Source organism: Homalodisca vitripennis, chromosome 5 (assembly GCF_021130785.1).
Source record: "Homalodisca vitripennis isolate AUS2020 chromosome 5, UT_GWSS_2.1, whole genome shotgun sequence".
Lineage (NCBI taxonomy): Eukaryota > Metazoa > Arthropoda > Insecta > Hemiptera > Cicadellidae > Homalodisca > Homalodisca vitripennis.
In genome coordinates, this window is record NC_060211.1 from 89,660,762 (window position 1) to 89,684,578 (window position 23,817).

The window sequence follows — 23,817 nt, forward strand, 5'->3', positions numbered from 1 at the left end:
AGAATCAAATATTTTTTGTACCTGTTTCCATTCCTAGTTACATTATTAACTAAAGTTATATTAGCTGAAAGTATCAATTACTGAGTGTGGAATGAATGAAGAAAGTACAACGGTTAAGACTATATGAACCCATGTGTAATACACCTATTAGCAGTTTTCAAAAGTATGTGAAGCTCAACCACATTACATAATGTGTATTAATAATTTCATACCACATAACTGGAAGATTTACTCATAAATATCAACCACCTCTCAATAACAATAGACTTATTAAGCAAAGAGGCGCATTTAAATCGTTATGGAAATGTGGGCCCAATAAAGATTTTCAAAGCAAATATTTTATAAGAGAGTTTATGGAAAAATTGGTTGTATTTTTTTAAAATTTTATTATTGCTAATAATAATTACTTAGTTGTAATAAAAATAACTATGTAATTCATGAAATTATCTGAAAGATATTTTATTTGTAGTAGAATATGTTCTAATAGATTCTATATAATTGTGTTCTACGGTAAGATTCACAAATATTAATTTTCTTCTATTAAAATATTATTAATATATGTGGTATACTTAGCTTATGTTAAAAGTTAACCACACGTGTTTTAATTGTTCACACTGTTTTAGGGTCATAGTAAAAATTGAGAAAAAACGTAAACTGCATAATGAGTTTATAGGTAGATAGAGCTATAAAATAAAAAGGCTGCGTATCTCTTCATTAGAAGGAAGGTACTCCGTCAGGGTAATCCATTTGCAATATGAGGGATCTGACAACCATAACTTTAAATTCAAATGTACATTTAAAAGGAAACCCCTTATTTAACATAATAAAATTGTTGTGAAAGATATTTGTGTTTAAATTTCCAAAACATCGGAACTAGGCAGTTTTAACTATACAGGAACTTTTAACAGGAAAAATATCGTATTAGAAATAACTGATAATTACCCCTTGGGTCTAATAACTTTTTGTCTATACTACTAAATGCATTCACAAATTCAATGAAGAGTATTATGTGAATCCATAAAACGAAGAATAATCCATAGGATAATAGAGATTAACATAGTTTACCAAAATAGTTTCGTAGATTAAAAACAATGACGGTAAATCTTTTACTATCTAAAAATATTTTCTCCCAGAGGTCCAAAGATCCACGATATAATACTCCAACAAAGCGACTTATCGCTGCCAACGTAGCGTGAAATCATCCTCACTGCTGCCGCTTCCCAGGCAAAAATTGGAGCATACGTCACTGGTACATGTTCAGCGTTCAAGTACTGCACTAAAAGTTATGTAACTATATTTCGACTTCTTGAAGAGTTAACCAGCTACTACGATCAAAGTACAAAGTAAGCCCAATGTATGAAATAACGCTTAAATGGAATAAAATTGCATGGATACCCTATTAAATCAAACTGTACAAAGTAATATAATTGATGTCCGGTATCGTTTGATAAGAAATCCGCAATCTTGGATTCAGGTAAAATAGACCGCTCCCGTCGTAGCTCCTGTATTGCTCCCCTACCTGCAATTACGTCATTATTATTTCTTTCACCATTCGAATTGTCTAGTGTACTAGGAGTTACCCGCGGTTTCTCACTCGATTTCGTAGTCTTTCCGCGAGTTTGAACACTTCTGGCACGAGTGAATTATATTATGTCATCAATAATCAACCTTACGTTAGTTGAGTTTACCTTATTGCCACGATCAATAGAATATGTCAAAAAGTGTTATTTATGGCCAATGTAACTTACCTCTGTTCCAAAAAGTCTGCTTCAGTAAAAATAAAACAAAGATGTGTTTTACAACAGTTTTAAAATTTATAGTAAAAGTTAGATTGTACTTTTGTCTTTGACATCTGTATTATAGTACTGACCAAACACTGCTTACTTAATATTTGATATAGTTTAAAAATAAAATATAATTTTGCAATTTTTTTAGTTTTAATTATATTATTTGGATAATAATCAACTACAAATTTAGAGTGGATGATGCATGATGCGAAAGGTCCCGCAACTTCAGAGACCCAATAGGAGTATGCCAATATGTTAAACAAAACCCTTAAGAATGTCGTTGTAAAATTTCAGTACGTACACAGAGATTTTTTTTATATAATGGTATGGATATAAACTTATCCCTCACCTTGTAGAATACATTTTTAACAAGAAAATGTTTGTCGTATTTTATACAACTGTAGAATATAGAAGACTGTCTCATAATTTGAAAATCATAGTTAATATTATCATACATAACAATAATTCAGTTTGGTACGCTGATCAGATAGAATTCCTAAATTTATAGCGTTATAAATATTACTTTTGTGATGTGTCCGACTAAGATAGGCTTCTTATTAAAAGGTCTCACAAAACAAAAGTTTTAAATATTAGCCTGTGTGTTTTAAATGTAATTAAGTTAACAGTAACCAATATAAGCTCCATCTTCAACGTGAAACACAAGGATTAACACATTATTTTTCATAGAACTCATATGTACCGTTTTACTTTTACGTTTTATGTACTTTTACGCACATGAGGGGTTAGCTTTGAAATTTAAATTTTTGTGAAGGTTCAAAAAGGAAAAGAAAATCTTTTGAAATAAATAAAGTTCAAACAAAAATAAAACTTCTTCTTGAAAATAATTACTGGATTTAAAATTAAAATAAAAACTTCTTGATAACTTTTAAATTCAAACTTGTAATATATTCGTCACTCCAAAAACGTACAAAGTTCTTACAGATTCTTTTTTATTCAATTTTCAAAATTCTGCACTTTCACAACCTAATCTGATCTGGCAATTCTTCACTTTAATTTATCTTCAAAATTCAATTTTATTTTGTTACTAATTTCTTTTACTTTACCATAAATATTACTTCTTTTCAGTGTTAGAATCATTATTATATTGCTGAAAGCATCGGTAACAACTCTTTTAGTATTTTTATATAAAATTGTATATACATGTGCTCACTGCACCAACAAGTTTTATATTGCACAGATCAAAAGGACAAGTTCCTAAATTCCCATTAAATTTAATTTTTACAATATATCTTTCCCCAAAATTATTCAAAATAACTAAGAATGAATATTGACTGGACCAGTTAAAAAGTTCACTTACCCGCAGGTTCGATGACGATTAGCAAAAAGATAACTCTAAGTACTTTCAAAGACTACTCGTTATTAATACTTATTGAGACGGGAGGTACGGCACGTCTACCTCACCCCACCTCTCAATTTCGTTATCAAACACTGCCATCTGCGATGTGCGCCTCGCTGATAGCAGCCTCCTTTGTACTGTCCAGTCCTTATCATTCTTCTGGGCCTACTCCTTCCACCTGTAATCCATTTACCCCAGAATTACAATTTAATACAGTCGGTACACATATTTTTCACAGAATTTTCTTTTACGTCTTTATTAGTTAATGACCACAAAGTGTGACAAAAAAACCAAAAGCATTTCTAAATGTAGATATTCAATTTACTAGCGTTATTAACTACGTAGCTAAACAATTATATTTTCCTTACTTTTATAAAATATAGAAGGCAGTGTTTGTTAATAAATTCTATTGAATCCCTTCTTTAAAACTTCTATAAAATCAATAATTGTAAAGAAGGTTCTTCTGATAATCAGATACTACACTTATTTCAACTGTGTTGGAAGAGTTAATTAATTTTTTAAATATATTTTAATTGTGTCCTAATATTATGGTAGAGACGTTAGGATAATTATTTATGAATTATATTTATAAAAGAAGTATTGATACAGTAATTTTGTAATCTTATAGTTAAAACGCCTCAAATTATGTTTACACACAAATAGGATAAATCGACAAATCTGGTAATTTTAATAATACTAACACTCTCGTTGAGCAGTACTTGGTTTAGAAAATTTTATAACAGATATTTTGATATGTATGAAAAGCACGAATATTTTTATGCAACACATTATTTTCTCACAATGACGTGCGAACGCAAAATTGTTTGAAGCACCTTCGTATGCAAACCCAATACCAAACAGCTTTCCATGATAATGCTGTCTGAAATCGTAACAAGTTATTTTTATGCTAAATTACATCTACTTCTCAATAGTGTTATTGAGCTAATTATGTAAACCTTCTTCACATGCTGTTATTAATTGTTTGCTCCGTTGATTTTAGTAAAAAATAAATACATTAATTTCAATGATAAAATATATATTAGTGTAAATATTTCAGTATTGTGCTCTGACGTTTTGTTTCTTTAATTAACTAAAGAGGTTATACAATTGCAACTTAATAATAAGAGGTTATTCAAAATCGAACGGTGCCTTCTTTTAATCATTTTATCGTAAATCCTTCTGTACGAAAACTCTCTATAGCAAGGTTACAGTGACTTAAAACTTGATATGTGGACTGCACTAGATCTAAAGAAGTTTTGATTTTAAGGTTAAAGTTCAAATAAGAAAGTTTGAAATTACCATCCCTGTGGTTCAATGCATTTTAAAGTACTTTCTTACTTAGTTGCATGGTAGGAAATTATTCATCCTCTACCCCATAAAGGGTTAAGAGAATATGAAAAATAGCTTATGAATGCAGATATTACTCACAACTGAACTTAAGTCTAGCTCTCATAAGGGAGCTAACAATAAGTCATAAAATTTGAAATTTACAATAAATACTCTCTCACAAATTGCTGGCTAGGGATATGAGTAAAAAGGGGGTGGGAACGAGGCATGAAGTAGTGCCAGAATAAGTTCATGGAAATTAAATAACTTAAATTAAAATGGAAATTAGCTAAATTAAATTAATAGTTTTGTTACTTACCGAAGCGCGGCGGGTGACATTGTCTGTATTAGCTGAATCAAACACACAATTTATATATTTTTCTACTGGAATATATGTAACAAGACAAATACACTTCTCTAGACTATCCCTTTCCTAAAAGGGGCCCAATGACTCCGTCATTACAATAAAATCCCTTCAATCGTAATATTAAAAATATTTCGAAAAAAATATAAAGATATACATGGATAATTTTTAATTGGATAAAATTAATAAAATTAAGAAAATTTCTTTAGGGTACACAAGATGGTTCTACCTTGTAAAAATCCTTGACTACATACATAATTTGCCTAAGAATCTATTTACATATGCTCTATAATCTTTTAAAGGAAAAATTCTTACCTTTAATTGTAAAACATTGAACGTTTTGATATATAAATTTATAAAATCATTTTTAAGCTAGAATATTTACATATGGTAATAGTGAGTTTTAGCGTATTTCTATTGAAATGTCATCCACGTAAGCTATGTTGAAAAATATGACAAGTTTTATGCAATCAAAAATGCAATTGAACATGCGTAGAGGGAGTGAAAGCACTCTTGCAGTGTTGGGAATTTGAAAATAAAGTACGAATAGTCTTCTTATAAAGGAGGAATATATTTTAGACTTGGTCATTGTCTCTCTAGAGACCCCACATGTAAAAGTACTATGCATATAAGCATAGTAAACACACAATGAAATGTCAGGTATATATTCTCTTCAAGGACAGAAGGAAAAATATACCCCTTGCTGCTCTCCCTGCTAAATTATCAACATGAATCTTCCATTCAATATTAGATTGCAGTGTTAATCCCAAAAACTCGAAGTACGTTGCAGTAGAGGTACATGAAACTTATGCCACCTTTGGATGTTAGATTGCATAGGGAGACCCAACATATCTTGATAAATATTTCTATAAATTTGAAAATTTTACAACGACCAGATATGAAATTCTATCCAAAATTGGTAATCAATGGCCTTTTAAACGCTTCAGGAAGAATAAATAGGATGACATTAATGGTTTTGTCCGCATTTAACTATGAAATAATTATATCCACATCGTTAATTGAGCTTGCACACATGCGTTTTGCATGAATATTTTAAATAATGAACAGTAAGCTATATTTGACATATCTATGTCCTAACAAATGGCTATATTTGACATATCTATGTCCTAACAAATGGCTATATTTCCTCCAAATACTTTTAGAATTATTAAATACACATTTTTTGTTTTTAAACGAAAATAATCAAAAGTGCAATATCACAATGGTACTGGGTTGTAGAATTAATTCTCTAAGTTCTGAATCAAATATTGTCTAAATATGCATGAAATTTAATACTAAGCTTGTTATTTGTACTTTCGTTATAGTTACTAGTTATGAACGGTTTTAAAATGCTAACTAATGTTAAAATTAGCAGATCGGTTGTTTAAGGAGTTTAACCCGTGAAAGGTCCCGTCCTATCCACATAAATAACAGGTCCCCTGCATAACTGCCATCTAACATTGTGTTTTTTTTGTTGTTGTTACATTTGTTTTAACTTTTTAAAATCCTATTTTACACTTATTAAGTGTATTGAATTTGTTATTGGATAAGTTTATACTTATTTTTGTGTACAGATTATAAAATTATTTTATAACATGTTTTAGAAAAATGCGTTTTTTAGATTCAAAAATGTATCTTTTTATAAATTTAACAATGAATAGTCAATGATAAATCCGTTACTAACACACCCACTCAAATCACAATATCGAACTAAAAATAGTGATGACACTAACACAAAACACTAACGGCAGCGGTCACGTGCGTAGATGCCGTCTAAAAACTGCACTAACGCAGTCGGTCCCATGTCGAGATGCCAACTAACAAAGCACGCAGGATAGAATTCCCCCTCCCCCCACAGACAGCTATGGATGTATCAAATTGTGTTATATGAAATAGAATTTTTCATTTAGTTAATGAGGCGCTTGTGAAGTATCGGCAGGATTATCATTTAATACAAAGATTTTCATCAGACCATCTATGTTTGTTAGATGCCATCTAACAAGGGGCCGTATCACGGGTTAATAACCGCCAATTTGTAAACATTAGATTCCGTTCCTTATTTAAATATACTAGTATTGACCAATTCAGTTCCAAATTACAGAGCTCAAAGTTTTCCATGAAGTATAGCAATTATTTACTTTTAATTACATTGACATATAAATAGATATATATATATATATATATATATATATATATATATATATATATATAATATATAAATAACAAATATGGCCATTTTCTAAATGAACGTCACAACTGATTGCTTTTTCCGTATGAGAGACATTTTTACCATCCATGTCATAGTGAATACTAAGGCTTCTAAAAATGATTTTCCCTCATAACATCACATTGTTCATGCGTCACATGTCAGCAGCGAGGATTAATGCCTTGGAAAATATTTATTATAAATACTGAAATACAGTTCTGTGTTACTAATAATTGAATTGAATTTTTAAGTAAAAACTCTAACATTAAGTCTAAACATATGTTATGACATGTGTAAAATTACCAATTAACTCTTTTTAAATTTTATAAAAATCAAAGTGATTGATTAGTATGGTACACATTTTTGTTAAAACACTCTCTGTGTTCTATGACGATAAATTATAATGTAAAGGAACAATTTTAACTTTGAATCAAAGTGCTAATTTATACTGCAAGATTTGCTATATAATTTAACCAATTGCATACAATTATTTTGTGCATTATAATCGTTTCAAAATGTTTTTTCTCAGTTACATTCAGTGTACCACGTAAATAAGTTTCACAGCATAAATGAAACGTCCCCGAAATATGCAAACATTGCCAAACACAATATTCAGGCTCGGCTGTGGTTGGCAGCTCGGTTACTTTTATTGGCCATTCCCGGGGAAATATTGTCGTCTGCGTTAGCTTTCAAATGCAGATTTGCAGCGCTTATTTGGATCTGAGAACAGATTACACCAATAGTGCAAACCTTTTCCTTGCGTATATATAACAGTTCAATACCATTTCATTAGATAGTTGCCATAGAAACATTCTAGATTTATTTCTAGATTATAATCCTCCTCGCTACTGTCATTTTTTTATCCGCTTAAATTCATAATCATATTCTCCTGAACCTAGCTATTGAATTCTGTCCTTTATCTCTTCTTATATAGTAAAACGTTACTTGACAAATCAGCAACTGAATTTGAGTGTTAATACAGAATAAAAATCCCAGAACAAGAGCTAAGTGACGAATGGGATTGTGCTGTTTCGTGAGCAGAGTACAATAAGCAGAATTGGTTTTGTTTCGCATATAATCATCGATATTTCATATATCGCATAACACATTCTGATCATTTTAAAGCTGTAAAAAGTCTTAAAATACAGACTCAAAATCAAAAATATAAAAAACTAAATATGATTGGGCTATTACAACTAAACCCACAAGAAATGGGTAATTTTGTAAAGCATTTTAGCCTTATGACTTGGTTGCTCTTTCTTAGTAGGTCCACCACTTTCATAGTGGTTAAAGTAGGGTTTTAATCAAAATATGAAATTTTGAGATAATTTACATGTACAAATGTTTAAAAATTATAGCTCGTAACTAGTTAGTGCTCAGAATAGTTACATTTTTAATTAAAATGGAAATGTGAAATAGAGAAATTTTTAATTTTAATTTTAGATAAGGGGTATTGATGCGTATCCATATTTTATATTACATTTTATTGGATTATATTGTTACATACAGCTGTGACCTAATCCAGAGCTGGAATCTAGAGTATGGACGGTCCCGGTAGAGTGGAGAAATGGCGGAGTAGTCTGGCGGAATCCTGGCGCGCTGACGTTACATTCCTTCTATCAGTTGTGGAATGTTGTAACACGTCTTCTAGTTTACAAGAAGAACATCGTTATGTACAACTCACACATGGAATGTGATGTATGTAGGTGGCAAGGAAAAACATTCTTGTTGTGCTGATATGTAGCGTAGAAAACAGAGTAATTCGCCATATATTCATTCATAACCGTTAGCGAAACTGTTTTCTGATAAATAAAACCTGAAAATATAGAAAATTAATTATATTTCAAATTTAACACATACGATTGTTTGTTCCTAGAGAAAATATAATATGATTACATTTTATCAGCCACAAAAAGATTTAAGAAATTTTGAAAAATATAGTAATGTATATTTGTGTTTAGTTTATTGAAAATTGTCATTAGCGTAAAAATTAGCAAATATACTTCATAATATTTATTTTCCTTTATAAAATGTCATAAAAACTTTTAAAATGCCATTGTATAAAGAACATAATTTACTTCTAAAAGATATTTTTCTTTCTCTATTACATTTTTTACCTTTACAAGAACACAAATGAGCTATTTCCGTTGAAATGAACATTATCCTGAGAGTATAGGAGAAAATGTATCTGTCAAATTACAAAATATTCACTAATTATTTAAAAGTTAGTTAAAAGTTTACATCATTAATATTCAATTTCATAAAACTTGATTCTAAAACAGTACTTCTCCACAGCGACTCCATCCTGATCTCTGATTTTCTGTACGAGCATGTTACCATTAAATCACATAGCCTTCACTTTTTTAGTAGGTTTCTTTTATATATGAATTTAAATAGACAAAATATATGTTGAGATAAAGAGACGAAATCCACGTGAAATGACATCCGGCTTGTAAATCTTTTTAAACGTATAAATGACAATACCTTAAATTAATGTAACAATATTTGAATTACAAAAAGTACCTACGTACAGACCTGGGACTAAACAGGGATATTTATTTGTGTTATCTTTTCATAACCAACGTCGCCAAACTCTATTGGCTAGTAGAACAGTTTAAAATTCTCAACATTTCTGATCTGGAAATCACATGAAGTGTGATGAAGCCAAAATATTTTTATGAAATGAAAGTTTTCTTCATACATAGCATTACTAAACAAACCCCTAAGTCAACCTTCTGATGAAGATATATTTATATTTACACTCTGCTCGCCAATATTAAAAAAATCAACTTGGAAACCAAACAAACTTGTAACTAAAAACAAAGCTCAGCCAATAAGATTTTATATATTAAGTTAAGATTTATGACAAAAGGCCTTTTACCTTACCTTTTCTCGAACTTCGACCACCTGTACGTTTACATTATTTCACACTGTGATATCACAGGAAGTGCTGACATTTACAATAACCTCAGTCTTCCACTCTCCCTGGTGCGTGCGGCAAGTGTTATGTAGTGGTCTTGGTTCTGTGCAGTGACATGGTTTGTATGCGTTCTCACACTATGGACTTAATACTGTTGTACCTTATCACGTATATTCAAGAAATTTTACGTACTACGTAGTGAAGTAAACGGAATTTTCCTGGGTATTTGACATCGTTTAGTGATAAAAAATCTGAAAAACACCAAGTTTTGAGATTTAGAGTCTAATCTTTTTCTTTGGTGAATATCCAAGCTAACATATAACTAGAATCTAGGTTAAAATAAACAAATTTTACCACAGCGTTGTGACACGCATGAATCACAACAAGCATCTTGTGGGTCAACTACACGCACACGCACACAAACTCTAAACCAAAACACTTATTATTAAAGTGGACTAAATAATACTGATTACAATTATTCTTTTCTCACCGACCAACCACAGAGAACTGACCCGGAGCCAATATTAAATGTCGATCATCATAAACAAACATAAGCAACTTGGTGGCGTAAAAGTAGGAAATGGGAGTTGAGTTTTTTATTACGAATTTATCTTAGATGAACTTCTCAAACCCATATTCTGCCTCTATGTTTGTTTATTCATAATCTATATTTTTTATGTTTACTTTTTGGTTCATTTTTAAGCATTGACAACCAAAGTGGCCTAATTTCTATTGATGGTCGATGTATCAGTTTATCTGTTAATTGAATGTATGAAACATTAATGTCCATGGATTATATTGGCTTCATGCTGTTTCATACAATTGAATTTAGAATATCAATATAGTAATATTTTTGGATTTTTTGATAGCCACTTAATTGTGTATTCTTTGTGTTAACTGCCTTGATTAACTGAGATTATATGACCTACTTACACCCGACTAACGAATATTACGTATCTGGAAGCAGTGACATCCACACAAAGACCAATTGTCACTCAACTGCGAAAAAGTTAAAGTTTACAGTTGCTTCTGTAATCCATTATAACTTTCCTAATTGTTTGTAACATCTAAGAATCCCTGCAATTTCGATGACAACGACTAGTCTGACGTCAAGTATTTTGATGGATACGCGATATATGTGTTATTTTGAGAGCAAACGGAATAGTATGGTTACTATCCAATAACAAAATAATGCAGATTTTAAATAACCGTTAGATTTACAAAAGAGTAAAAACACACACGCGCGTGCGATCTCACAGCAAAATAACACATTACACATGCAAATAAATAACAGACATGAGGATAATTAAAGAAAATGGAAAGAAAAACCAATTTGTTGTAACTCGTTCATGGGCAGACAAGGTCTAAGATTTAATTTATATATCATATATAGCTTTTTAATGGATATTTATAGTGAATATAAATTACCAAAACTATATTTTATATTTTACAATTCAATAGTATTACGCCACAAAAAACAGAAGGAAAAGATTTACGGATTTCAAAAGAGATCCTATTTATAATGCAGTTTTAAACTTCAGCAGCATGTTAAAAGTGGTGGCCCAAATGCATGTGCAGCTAACTAGCTCTTATACAACTTATAACCAATTCTATAAGAACACACCTAGCTTTTCGTGATATTGATAGAGATTTAATTTATTCATTTAATTATTGTTCGACTTAAGATGTAAGCGTCATATTTAAGGTCAATTTGATTGAATTTAATACAAATAACCAATATTATAATGCGATAAATTATATTATATGCAAAAATATATTCGGGATAGTTGCAGTAAAGTTAACTTGTTATAACAGCTGACTCATTTGATTTCAGCTTTTCAATTAATCATTGCTGAGTAATGATTCTGGGATGCAACGGTAATGGTAGGCTCTGCTATTAATAGGAAAAGTTCTTTAATTATCTGGTATAATTCACCATTATGAATTACGTCCGAAAGTAGAAGCAATTACTCTTTAGTCACATGCGAGCCTCTTCAAGCTTGGGAATTTAATTATTACGAGTAGAACCAAGTTTATCGCTGAGCTAGAGTTTAAGTGAGCCGGCTGCCAACATTGTGTTGCATCATTGCCCACTCTTGTGTGCAGCTGGTACTTGTTAAGCTATGAGTTTTAGCAAAGCGTTTCCATTGTTTAGTGTTAGTGTGATTTTTCTTTTAACACTATTATTTTTAAATAGTAATGGTCACGATATAATTATAATGAAAAATGAATAAAAACACAAATATAGTGGTATTTATCATATTAAAGACAAAAATGCAAAACGAGTGTTTTGGGTCTGGTACAGTTTTAAAACAATACACTGATCCCTCCAACCCCCACCCATCCAAGCTAACCACCGTTGATTTATCGTCGACCCAGATTTACTATAGAGCAGTGACTCTCTTATACAACAGACAGTAAAAATCCCTTATGGTACGCGCGGCAATCTAATCCGCAATTCAAAGCCAAGTCCCAAGTCCGAGAGTAGCGCCTCAACTATCCTGACTTGATGTCTTGGATATGCTGATAGCTCACTTAAGATTTCGTTCTTATGATTTTTCTTCTAGTACTTGTGAAACATTTCCGGTCACAGAATCTGGTAAGCATCAATAGAAATTAAGTATATCGCTATGATAGAGTCAAATATGTCAAATAGGTGTCTGAGCGTCGTTGTCCTCTTATAGACAAGTCTATACAGGTGACACTGGTTATTTTTTTAATAAGAAAATATACCTGAATTATAATAATACTAAATCGGCATTAAAGCCATATAAAATAACAAAGATACCTGCAACAATCCATAGCGCGTTTAGATTGTTTCACTCTTTTTCCTAAACAGACAAAGACTCCGAAAATGTTTTTGAACCTCAACACTAATACAACAGCACGCAAGATAGAATAAACATAAAATATACAAAATGTTGTATTTAATTGGTTTTAAAATAGTATATTCTGCAATATAGGACGCTGTTTTACATTTTTTAGTACCACGATTTTTAATTTATTATAAAATATTTCATGATTTCTTTTCATCATAGAACGAACATCATACTAAAACGATTGCTGCATATAGGTCTTAAGCGGGGAACTGACAGCAGAACTTACTGATAAAAACTAAATTAGAGATATTTAGTCCACAACCCGTACATACGAATAAATATTATAATATGTGTTTTGGCGCCAACATGCTCAGGGCACATAAACCTTTGAAATGGGTTGTCATATGACCTATGTTCCCATTTGAAAATCTTCCAAAAAAACAACTATCCCGTAAAAAAGCGCCCTTTTGGACAATATTTCCAGGCTAAAAATTATTTAACTTGAAGTATTTGGGATAGAAAATGGTGGTAGCCATTGAAACGGAATTGTGCAGTTCGTCTTGTTTGGCTACATTAGTTACTGCACAGGTGGTCTAAAACACCATGTACTTCTCACTAGGGACGTTCATCATATATAGGAGTTTGAAGAAAGTTCATCTTTAAAAAAGCAAGAGGAGCGAAATTATATATTCTGCAAGATATTGCAAAAATATCGAAATCTGTTGGAAATCTTTTCCTTTTTTATTATTTTCAGACAGCCTGTTGGTAATTATTGCCGTTAATGGGAATCGGTGAAACTTTTCGTTAGTGACTGTAAATTTTAAGTTATTTACAAATTTAGCATTAAGGTTTTTACCAACTATTTTGCAACTGTAGTATAAGAGAATCACCATGAAACATTTTATCTTTCAACATTATAAATATTGCTATGTTTACACTATTGTGATCAGTAAGACAATCAGTTTATTTGTAATTTGTAAAATATATATATCTACAAATATATGTAAGTGGATTCATATTGGATAGAAGTTTTATAAAAGAGCTTCAGTTTCAATTCGTAAATGAATTGATAATTCTCTTCTTATAACAAAATATTCACCAAACATTTTTAGCTTCTTAAAATAAATAAGAACAAAAATACATTCCTGGAAACCTTTATGTGTATTGATATTGCCGATATAACGTGTACAGGATGCAATATGGCACTCATCGCTGGCCAACAAACACAGAGCTCTAGCCGACAACAAATATTTGTAGTGGCATTTATTTTTATTTTTCATCCAATGGAGCTGGGCGAGAAACGGATATAACTTTTGACATATTTCCTAATTTAACAATTGAAATAAAATTGGAATTTTTTTAAGTGTTTATGTATTTGGAAAGTACAGTAAATGAATCACTTTTCAGTTTTTAACAGTGGTTTCTATATTTGAATTAACTCGAAATATCAAATGATTATGATGTCCTTTTTTCAATTACATAAAACCCATATCCATCAGGAAAAACTTTCGGCTTTAAATAATATAGTTTTTATAAAATGTACAAGATTTCTACTAATAAACTAAGAAAAAGTTCTTAGACAGGCGAGTTTTATTTTTTTCCAGTTTACATGTGGCTTTTTTATAGACAAAGACACCTAATGTATATTTCCATTATACATTCAATCCAGGACTGTAAGAGAAAAAATTATTTTGCCTCTTATATAATATTTTATGTCCTATTATTTGATATTTTATTTCCACATTCAGTCTGTCCTATTTAGGTAATACATTATGTAAATGAATACTAAGATAATTATAAATAGTTAAAATGTGTGTTAGATGATTAAATAAGGTTTGTAAACAAAATATATAAGAATTATAAAAGGTTGAAAGGAGATGTGTGAGATAGAATTGGTCAGGATGAACAAAATATATAGAATACTAAAATTAAATTACCTTTTGATAATCAGTGTTGTACTCCCGTGGCTGATTCCTCTGACAATAACTCAGCAGGGTTCTAAATCAAAGGGTTGCAAATTGAAGGATTTCCGAATGGATACTGGATGCAGATTTAAGTACCTTTTGCTGGTGAATAAACCAGAGTAACAGAGAAAGGTTCAAGGGTTGGAAGAAGGTCCGCGTGCCGCAAGTCAAAACACCAATTCGACTTATGAAAAAGGAATTAAGGTTGAAACCACATATTTACTATTTTTACTAAAATAAACTTGAATTAAGGTGATAATTTATTATAATTCAAACAAATAATTTTACGACTGAACGGCATATACTTTCTATAAATGTGAAAAATCATTCAAATTTTAAGCACTAACCCATGTAATTATTTTATCGTTGTACGGTGCGTTGGTAATAAGAGATTTAACGAATTTTAAAATTAACGCTTTCCATCATTTATTTATAAATGTAAAGCGCAATTAGTCTCCAAGAATTCTGCAAACAGTAATTTAGTATTGTTGACATTTGTAAAAAATTACGCCTGATGTAAAGATCCATTTTCTAGATAAGTTTTAAATTTTAAAAAAATCATACGATCATTTTCTGTCAATTAATATATATTATATATATATATATATATATATATATATATATATATAATAATAATATACATATATGTATATATATATATTATAAAATAATATTACTTTATTATAATATTTATTTAAACGTGCAAATAAGAGACACTTCTATGATGCGCAATGACGTTATTCGCTTCGGAAAATTATACAACACGATGCCACTGCTCTGTTGCTTTCTGTGTTGATACAAACATAAGGCATTCACTGTAATTATTTTCTAATGTGTAATATTTTACAATGTGTCATTGCATATTTATTTATTCGGCATGTGTAATACTTTGGTTACATATATGCTGAAACAATTAATAGTGTTATAATAACAATAAAAAAATAAAATTAATAGTGGTTTTACTTAATTTTAAACACAAATTCACTTAGCTGCCGGCAGACGAGGTCTACCCTTGTCAACAAAGTGTGTAGCAGGTCCATTCCGCCCTTGACTTGCCGCCTAAGCTTAATCAACTCACAATCAGTGTTTGAACAGGCAGAGTTTATGAGCAAATATCGATTCGATCTTTTATATACGCTCTAAAATGTTCATGCAATCTTCCATCACAGACACATTCTACGCATTTTTTATTTTTTCTCGTTATAAATTATGTATATATATATATATATATATATATATATATATATATATATATATATATATATATATATATATATACCGGGTGAGTATATATTTTTAAAGTGATCCAATAGCAAACTTTTTAATTACACAACTTAGCACCACACTTTAAATTTGGAACTTGCTCAAATTTAAGTTTCACTCAGGAATACAATTTCAAATTTTTTGAAGAAGGCCGCCATTTTCCAATATGGCGGCCAACTTTAAAATCTTTTATGGAACGCCCTGTATTTTATGTTGTTTTTAGATTCTACTCTACAAAATAATACATTTTTCCTTTGAGAGTTTTTCAATATCTCTAATGGTTCAGGAGCTGCGTGGACTGGAAGTGTTCATCATTTTTTCAAATATAGCGGCCAACTTTAAAATCTTTTATGAAACACCCTGTATTTTATGTTGTTTTTAGATTCTAATCTACAAAATAAGACATTTTTGCTTCTGAAAGTTTTTCTATATCTCTAATGGTTCAGGAGCTACGTGGACTGGAAGTTTTCGGATTTTTTCGGACTGATAGTGAAAACTTTCAGTATTTTATATATATATATATATATATATATATATATATATATATATATATATATATATATATATATATACGAGTATAATTTCAATAAACATTGAATCAAAAAAGTACTTGCTCCGCAGGGACTCGAACCCGGATCCCTCACTCTGAATGTGCTACCATTACACCACGGAGCCCTCACTTTTTACGATTCAATTATTTTGTATTTGGCCGTATCTGTCACATATGTGTTTAAATAAGCAAACTAACATATGATCGGAAGACCAAATACCTGTCATATGACTTTTATTTACTCATTAAATTCGTAGATTGGGTTTTGAGTATTTGGATGTGCCGGTGCGTGCTGTGGAGGAGTTTCTGGGCCTAAATCCTCTCATTGTGAGAATGCAGTTGCACGACCTGACATTTCTTCAGAGGGTGCTTGTTGGTGATCTGGACTGTCCTGCCTTGCTTCGCTTGATCAACATCAGAGTTCCTGGCCGGACTCGCTCCGCGGACTTCTTCTGCCGTCCTTCATGTTCTACCAACCATGAATTGAACAGCGTCATTCCTCCTCTGCACAGGCTTGGAAATCTGGTCTCCGCGAACTATGATTTCTTCTACGACAGCACCTCTAGTCTGAGGACTTTATTCCTATCCTTAGAGCACTGACTTCCGAAATTTATAACCAATAGCGGCATTTAACTGATTTCGGGTGTATTTCATTAACTAAGCTCATATCTGTCTTTATTATTTATTGTATTGTATTTATTCTAATCGTCTCTTAGGCTATTGTGTATTCGGCATCTTCTGTTATTACTTATTTAAATTGTTATGTATTTATCTTTTCCGTAGCATGTTCAAGTTTGTCGCGTATTTATAGTGGTTACTAGTATATGTTACATTGTTAATTTTTCATAGTCTATTAGTGTTATCGTTGTCTATCATTATGTTGTTATCAATTGTTTTCGTTTCTGGTTTTTGGTGTCACTCATATATCTAGTTATGTTATTTTCATTCAAGGATCTAGCTTTTTACTGTACAATTTTTTTAATGTTACTTATTAGTGTTTTCGTTGTCTACCTTATGTTGTAATCAATTGTATTCGTTTCTGGTATTTAGTGTCACTCATCTATCCAGTTATGTTATTTTCATTAAGTATCTAGCTTTTTACTATACAATCTTGTTAATATTACTTATTATATATTTATCCATACTTTAATTGTAGTCATGATGGCTTTTATTTTATTATTGCAGGCAGCCATCTGCAAACTGTGTTTAGTTTTGTAATTGGCGTATTGCCGTGAATAAATAAATAGCCTAATTTCATTTCAATAAACATTGAATCACAAAAAGTACTTGCTCCGCCGGGACACGAACAATATATATTATATATATATATATATATATATATATATATATATATATATATATATATATATATATATATATATATATATATATCTTATCATTTACGTTAAAAACGATTTAACTCCATTTACAACACGTGCAATAACTTTAACTCAGTTTGTAGTCTTCTAGCAAATTTAGTTTTGTTTAAGGCATCAACTTGTACCCTACTCAATCTTTTTTATATGCAAATATTAAATGAAGCTTAATGTAGAATGTATAGCGTATAGTTAATATTTTTCTCGAGATATCGTCCAAGGACAGACAGGAATGGAAATGTTCCAGGCACTTCGCAAAGGCTCAGTCAACAATTTAGAATAATTGAAATTAGTATGGTTTTGAGTTCCATTGTAATAATAGTAACTTTACGTATCTATGTATTACTTTCATAAACATATGTTCCTTAGTGTAATTATCAAAGCCTGGGAAAGTTAAAGTGTACACTTTGATGTGAATGGTGCAAGTTGTATATATACCCAAGATAAATATGTAATACTACTACGCTCTGTCTGGGTTATTATATTATTAATATTATGTACAAACTATACATTATTATGTAATGTAATAAATTCAGTTACCGTTGGTTCGGCCGCAATTTCGTTGGACTTTTCACGTTTATTAGCACTTCTCGTTTTAGTAAATTATACCTCTGCCACCAATGAGCTTGCCTGGTTAACGCGATCCAAAAATATGTCAAAAGTGTATATTTATGGTAATTATAATTTACTCTAGTCTTTGCATTTTTTTCATAGTTTATTTTGCCTGGTTTCTCTATCAATAAAAATATATGTGCATACACAGGACAGAGAGCCTACTTCTGACAAAAGAAATATAAGATGGGTTTTACAACAAACTTTACGTCTATAGTAAAACTTAGACAGTAACTTTATTTTTATATCAACATTACAGTACCAATATTTAGAACTTGGTAAAATTTACAGTTGAAAGTATATTTTTATTAAAATTGTTAATTTCTTTTTCTGGATACGTTCTTACTCTACAGCAGTTGCAGAAAAGGTTGATATAAAAAGTAATGTTACTATCTTACTCTGTCCTTTCATGACTATAAATACAAAAAATTTAAAATTGATGTTAAGTTAATTAAACGTATGGTTGTATATTTAACAGGCTCTAGAAGTGAATTTAACCTTTTATCTATTAAAAAGCTTAAATTCACCTTAACAATTGACGTTTGTTAATCGAGATACAAACTGTCCTCCTTTAATTTTGACTAAATAATACATATCTGTTATTTTTTTTTTTTTTTTAATTTCGGTGAATGGATTCGGAGATTGGCGCAAACAAACATAGTGACAAGATATTTCTTATATAAAGAATCCCGAATCCCTTATATTTTACTATGGAGTCGTAAGAACACGCAAACTGCCACACCAAAAAATGTATGATGACCATGTTCCACATAAGCATTAGTAGTTTTGACAACTTTTATTTATTTCAGCTTTTACAAACGTAATAACCACACTAAATCAAGGTTGAAATAAGATTTACTCATACAAATAAAGCTAAAATTTAAATGTATATGACTGTAATAAAAGTCATTCGACTCTTTGTTTAAAGTATATTAACTTTAAAGGATAACAATAATTTGAACATTTTCCGATCGTTATATACGATCAAAAACAATGTGTAATTTTATGAAATAAGGATGGTAAATGCTCAAAATTCTGTCATACTATAACTTTAACCTATTACGCTTACGTTTAGTCTTAAATTCTTTACTTTTCGTGGACATAACACAATCATTTTATGAAAATATTTCAATGCAGTGACTATTTAAATAATTTCGTACAGTGAAGGGGGCTAAGGCTACATTCCTTACATCAAGAGAGGAATGTTGTTACACGTTGTTAGGGGTGCAATATGGACTGACATTGTTATATAAAACTTCCATGAAAGCAATGATTTTTTGTGTTCACCCTTATCAAAATTGACTGAAACTTATACTTTAAATAAGGAATACTATCCTTCAACTTAAGTAAAGAATACGTACAGTGATTACACTTTATTGTACATTGGTGAACATATATCATACTTTTTACTGCTTTTAATTAAGTTACAAATTTTAAATAAGCATACAATAATAAGCCTATATTATTTACTATCACCAACAAAGGGCTCTGAGAATTAAATAGCATAGTACATGCTTATATATATATTAGAGTTATACTATTCTAAATATTCAATTATCGAGTGAACTATACTAAACATAATGTATAAAAAAATCTATTTTCTAAAACTTAATAATTATAATTAACTTAAATATTAAAACTTATTAATTTTTCTGTTTTCATATAATGCAAATAATCTCACAGTTTGTTTACATAACAACTAAAAAATTATTTTAAAGATTTTAAGTTAAAACAGAAAACATGACTAGTTTTACTTCGCCACGAGTACTGCAACAGATTTATTTTTTTCCCCAGATATATATATATATATATATATATATATATATAGAGAGAGAGAGAGAGAAAGAGAGAAAGAGAGAGAGAGAGAGTACTGCAACAGATTTATTTTTTCCCCCAGATATATATATATATATATATATATATATATATATATATATATATATATATATATAGAGAGAGAGAGAGAGAGAGAGAGAGAGAGAGAGAGACTTGCACAATTGCAAGTTTTTTATTTATTATCGAGATGTCCAGCGAACAGATATACGTAATAATCAGTCAAATCAATAGCTAGACATCCTAATTTTTGTTAAGACATCATGCAAATGTATAGAGTAGTGTTGTGCAGAGATGTCGTAAAAATAGCAGAGACAGATAAAAATTCTTTTTTCCAGACCCTGGACTTGGGACTTGGGCTTTGGAAACGCTTAACTAATCTACTAGGACAAACAAATCTAATAAGACGAAATTAGAATCTTAGATAAGGGAATGCTAATCCGGTCATATCATACTATGAAGCTGCTCGGTTAAATGTTCCTCTCCTAAAAGCAATTATTTTCGTTCAGTCAAGCGCTCAGTAATAACTTGCCCCGTCCCAAGAATGTTATAATTACAGCAACATTATTGTTCTGTAAACTATCAAATACTTTGAGCTGGTTTTTTGCAGGAATCCGTAGAGTTAACCTATTGGTTTTATTACATGTGCTCATGTCTTATCAACAATGAATTAGCTATAAATTAATCAGTGTTTCAAGCAATATAACGTGTATTTTGAATGTTTACAATATATATAAACGTGTTTTTTCAGCTTCAAATCAGTGTCCCCAATGATAAATTTTTAAATTAATTGATTTTTATTAATATTATAATTGATGAATTTCATAAAATAAGTAAAATTAATTTTTTATATAGTTGGCTTTTTTATTATTCCAGATTGCTTTGATAAACGTGGTAATTAATACGGTTTATACTCGTGTGTATATCATAAAACCTATATTATTTTAGTGAGGGCGTTTGTAGATTATATATCTAATTGTTAAAGGTACTAATAATTAAACAGTAATGCAGGAATAAGGGACATGCCATTACCGAGAGAAAGCCATCGCAACGTCTTAAACAGGAACGTATTTATAGTTGGTGGTGCACGGGGCAAGCTTAGTTTCAGCACCCCCTCGCCCCCCCAACAACCGTGTTAAAACTAAAATTCATTAATCTATCCGAAATTAGTTTAATTCTAAAAATAACTATTATTTAATATATACCGATGTATTATTTATACCATCGTTTTAAAACCTGTATACACATAATCAGTGAAATAAGCGTAGACTGTTGATGTGTTATTGTTATTCCGATTGCTTCAGCTTGATACGGCGGCATCCCCTATTTTAGCCTATAACCGCAACGCCGGAAGCAGTTTCCCGTGGTTGGACTTCAAATTCAGCGACTTAGCATGAAATCAAGGATGTAAAATCTTAATTGCAATGTACAACAATAATGTCTTATTATATGTTAAAAAAAATTAACTTTTACCTCAATTGAAATAACTTCAACTCAGTTCCTTTATTGTCAAAAAAATAAAATGCTGGGATAATCGTTAAAACACATTTATATATGATGTGGTATATAAAAGTAATAAAAAATCATCACGGAGTTACCCATGAATCCTAAAATAAGGTAAACTAATTACGGAGGTCTACATTTTTCTCTCTTCTAGGTATTCTTCAACACTGTAGTATTCTTTTAAAATAACGAACTTTTTAAGTTTATTCAGGAATTTCCTGTCATCAGCAACACTGGTCAATTAAAGAGGTAAAGAGTGAAAAAGACGAATGCAGTTATAAAACCTCTCATTTTAAAATAATTTTGTTTAGTGGCGAGTTAAGATAAGGACATTTCTAATCCTTAAATGATAATTATGATTAACATTGTTGGCAACAGTGAAATTTTGTGGATTCAGTTTGTGATGATCTGGCATATTTATTTTCACTAAGTTATAACTTGCCATAGCAAACTATTTTTAATGCCTTTTGTTATTACTTTAGTTCAGGGATCCATATTATCAAAATTAGATCAGGTCACTTAAACTCTTCAAGCTTAATGGTTCTTCACAGGAGACCTTACTGAGCTGTTATAAGAATATAAATGTAGATTATATACAATGTCAAGCACGGAATGCTAGTTTAAATATTTTCAGTAAGGGTGGAAAATGAGCCGCACCGTGAACTACAAGAAATAAAAAATAGCTTTCCCTAAACTCTTAAACTGGTATGTGAATATCTTAAAATAAAATATTACAAATAGAAAACCGGATTTAAATATTTAAATCACTTCCTGACCGTCATTAAAACGTTCAAACTCAAAATAGGTGAAAATTCAAAATAATACTTCAGCAGACATTTTTCAGTACTATTGGTAAAACTTCTGAGGTCATTAGAAGTACAGGCAGAATATTTCAAAAAAATAGCATGCATCAAGAACTAAAATAAAAATAAACAGACTATAGAAAACGTGTTTTAACTTAACAATTATAATTTTATACTTTATCATCAACCCCGTTTCGATGTTAAGATTTTACTATCAGTCATTATGGCTTTTCGTACTCAGGAATAAGCTTTTCGCATTCTATTTCATATCTCAAAAAGTTCATAGGATATTTACAACAAAGGTCGTTATCAACATCAAGGAAATATAATGTCAAATTAAAATTGTACGTAAATTAAAACTGTTCAATAAATAATTGTATTCGGAGGTTGATGTATATCTAAACTAGATTAATTTCTGCAGAAGTAAGATTTTTAACAATAGAATATTACTTTTCATTAGATAATTATATTGGAGAAAAGTTATGTAAATGGAGATAAAGAATTTCAGATCAGATGTTAGAGGAACAGGAGGATACCAATCTTCGAGTGACCCACTTAAAAAAACCTCAAATCGAACGAAATCATAACGAAATAACACACATCTGCATCAGCAAATAGTAATTTCCTAAAAATAACGGATTTTGCCAGAACTAAAAACCCACAAAAACTAATTTCCATACGTTTAGCAACATGAAACGCACATTTTAATTATATCCCTTTAAATCGAGAAGAAGTTTTTACTAGAATAGTCCTAATAGGTTAAGTTATGCACAGAGTGTTACCTCCGGATTATTTTCAAAATATTTGAACCATATGTTGACTAACGTAACAGTACATACGAGTAAAATAAACACACTTTAAAAGAGTAGGCTTCACATAGCGGACCTGTGATGTTGAAACTTTTCCTCTCTTCCTCAATTAAAAACAGTGCTTCGAGCAATATCTTCTTTTTGGATACTGATGTACTTTTATGAGTTAAAAAGTGAGTTCCTAGATCAATTTGTAGCGATTTAGATTTGTATATCTTTCATGGTAATTTAATAGTAAATTAGTTTCCAAATTCATAAAAAGAACTTTAAATATTTGTATTAAATTAAATTTTTAGGAGATTAGGACCAACACAGGGGAAACTAA